The sequence below is a fragment of the Triticum dicoccoides genome, chromosome 6B (assembly GCF_002162155.2).
Source record: "Triticum dicoccoides isolate Atlit2015 ecotype Zavitan chromosome 6B, WEW_v2.0, whole genome shotgun sequence".
Taxonomy (NCBI): Eukaryota; Viridiplantae; Streptophyta; class Magnoliopsida; order Poales; family Poaceae; genus Triticum; species Triticum dicoccoides.
In genome coordinates, this window is record NC_041391.1 from 288,088,876 (window position 1) to 288,092,133 (window position 3,258).

General features: G+C 46.4%; 1 long non-coding RNA gene across 2 annotated transcripts; it reads right to left on the reverse strand.

Annotated features, from left to right (window-relative positions):
- Positions 1 to 341: 341 nt before the first annotated feature.
- On the reverse strand, positions 342 to 3,204 carry LOC119325462. 2 transcript variants are annotated; one of them, XR_005157537.1, is made up of 4 exons: positions 2,599 to 3,204; positions 2,231 to 2,299; positions 1,435 to 1,755; positions 342 to 934 (listed from the first exon to the last, which is right to left on the reverse strand). It is a non-coding gene; the product is annotated as an uncharacterized LOC119325462 (long non-coding RNA). The 2 variants fall into 2 exon arrangements; XR_005157536.1 differs by having other exon boundaries at positions 342 to 1,755.
- Between the last annotated feature and the right edge of the window lie 54 nt (positions 3,205 to 3,258).

Genomic DNA, 3,258 nt, shown 5'->3' on the forward strand with positions numbered 1-3,258 from the left:
AGGCGGACGGAGCAGGGCCGGAGAGGAAGCAGACGGAGCGGGGCCGGGCGGAGGATGGACCGAAGGCGGAGGCGGCCGGAGAGGAGGCGGGCGGGGTCGGGGTGGCCGGAGCGGAGGCGAACGCCATGGGGCAGCGCGGCGGCAAGCGGCGGCCTAGGAGGGGTGGAATCAGTGGCGGGGGTCTGGATCTACGGCGGGGCGAGGCCTTAGAAAGTTAACATGTAACTTTTGCAAACTATTTCAAGAGCCCGTGGCAACGCACGGGCAGTCTACTAGTGTTTTTAGTGTTCCAGTCTATTTTCTGGAAAAGAATACCAAAATTCAGATGTGGAAACTGCATATACTTGCAATGTCAGTATCATCCTCTGTAAAATAATAATAATAATAATACACGCTAGCAAAAGGGGCATCACTATGCTATATGGAGTACAAATACATAGACTTCAAGTCTTCAGCCATTCTTTGTAAACTGAGGGCATTCTATTTATCTTAATTGCCTTGCACATGTTCTGAATATCGATGTCTCATTAGAAGCTGCATATTAATACACAGAGCACCTTTGACCAATCAGATGTGGCTGTTCGTTGTGAACAACCATCAGCTTGCATATACTACTAAAAATTATATTATATGAAAAATGAGATGAATTTAGCAACTAAATGACAAGTAGCTAACTAATAATTCTGAATATACTGAATTGAACATTTCCATTTTCGAGAGGTCTCTACACTAGCTAGCTTTGCGTTAGATTGCTCCCGTACTACTCTTGCTTGGGATGATCTATTAGTCATGCGTGTTTTGTTGTATTAGGAGAAATCTCAGTGCAACAACTTGAAAATCTTCAAATATTCTACGTCACACAAGAGATCGTAATTACTGAGATTTACCAAGTCCAGATTAGAATTTCTTGATCCATGAATAAAGTTCTCAGAACCTGCAGAAGCAACAACACGAGAAAAAAAAACCATCACCAGATTTGGGACAGCTGGATGAAGAATACATGCATAATGAACTAAGAAACAGGGGGAGGGGGGAGTGCAAGAAAACTACGAACTATCTAATCCACTTCTGCTCATCATGACGCCAACCCGGAGCCCCGACTTGACCTTGAAGGGATGCAGGATCTAAGTAGTATAGACAAGTGTACCCTAATTATATATAAAAATAATAATTCATTGGCAGCTGGGAAAGATGAGCCTGCCAGACTGAACCACCATAGGAAGTCTGGTTTCTACATGGGTTTTGTCTTAAACTCTGGCTGTTTCATGACTTATAGAGTAGCATTATGTATAAGGTCAAACAACTTTCATGTTCCAAGTTCAGCTGGTGACATCATGACCCACATTCTGAACTAAACTGGAACCCCAAACAGCTCACAGGGTTAAATGTAAGTGAAATAGAACATTCATGTAGTAACAAGTCAGATTTTGTTACCCCTAGTTTAGCTAGGAGATCGATGGATGGAGGACCAATGGTTTTCTGGTTGATCACCACAAAAATATTGTAACTTCCTGAGAGAAACTGCATGTCATTGAAACGCGCAAGCACAATCTTTTCAGAGAGAGAGAGAGAGAGAGAGAGAGAGAGAGAGAGAGAGAAAGAGAGAGAGAGCAAGGGACACACTAAGCAAAATACATTATTTTTCATTTCAATGATCTTACTGACATGTTCATCAACTTGACGTCTCTCGGAAGAAACCATCTTTAATTTTCTCCTTGTTCAGTGTTTGAGTAGAAGAATCCTGCATTTATTTCACTGAGAAAATTGTGTGTCAATTAAACTCTCCCCTTCAATGATGCGCGTGAAACAGGAAATCTAAGGGCCTGTTTGGCAGCTAAGTTTTTTCTTAGTATTTGGAAAATACCGTGGTTTCTAAAAATAGTATAGTTTTAAATACTTTAGAGTGTTTCTGTGGCAGAGCTACAAACAAATAGCTGAGCAGGCGAGGCTGAAGGAAAGCTGTTATGCACTCATCCTAACAACAATGTTTCACTAGATACAATTTCTTTCGAGGCACTATGGATATAAATTGGAAATTTGACGCAGTCAGATTGTTCTCATGTTAACAATGCTTCACTCGATGCAGTTTACACTCAGATTGATGTCATGCTAACCAGTGCTAACAATAATTATTCACTGGATACAAATTAAGCTGTAGAAATCAGTAATTAGATGAATCAACGATGTTGTAAGTGAAATTTAGGGAGATGAAAGAATCAAAGGAAATTACCTGCATTGTCTTGCAGGGTCTTTTCCCCTCATGTAGCAGTACTCATATCACTACACCTGGAAATCTCTCCTGTAAAAAAGCAAGACTCGCATCAATTGAAAATAATGTCCATGAAAAAGGACAATTTTATCAAGACATATGAGCACTCGAGACAAATCAGCAGCGCAACTCGCAAATCAAACACTGGCAGGGACTCGCGATTTTGGAGAGGTTGAGAGAAGTTGCTCGTTTCCTTTGGGGCTGAGGCGCTGGTTGGCCGCTGCGGGCTGCGTCGGTCGGTGCCTCGGGCTGCGACCAGTCGGCTGCTATGTGCCGGTTGGCACCGTCGGCGAGGAACAAACAAGGATGAGCGAGGGCAGGGGGCGTACTACTGAACTGATGCAGTTGAGGACGGGGGCGTCGGTGCTTGCGTCGTCCCTGGCTGTGCAGAGGAAGAACGGCGGCCTCGGCATCTCAGGTCGCGCGGAGGAACGGCGGCGGCGGCACCTTCCCCGACGCGAGGAGGATGGCAACGACGCCATGCGCGTCCCCGACGCGAGGATGATGGCGAAGACGCAGTGTGCAGCCCCAACGCGTGGAGAAAGTGGCAAGGGAGGGGGGCTCGGCGAAGGAACAGGGGGAGGCGGGGCAAGGGGACGGCGGCGGTGAGGGAAGGGGGTGGAGGCCGATGCAGTGTGTCTCTCGTGTAGGATTTTTTTTAAAGATAAAGGCCAAAACGAAGGGATAATAGACTTCGTGCGCGAGCGACGAGACAGAAGAGGGTACGGGGAGGTTAGCGCTAAGTGGGGAATGTGGGATATTCAACCAAACAACACATCAATGCTATCTTCATTGCTAAACATGCGTTGCTACACGGGGTTTTTTGTTGTAGTGGGGCTGGATGGGTGGGGAGCAGCAAAGGGTATCTCCGGTGAGCTCCGGCTGTGAACGACGGCCAGAGGCCCGCCCAACCTGGCTGTGGCTCCTCTACTACTTGTGGTGGATGGCAGAGTGGGTGAGTGAGCTCGGAGAGTCCAGGGGCTCGGTAT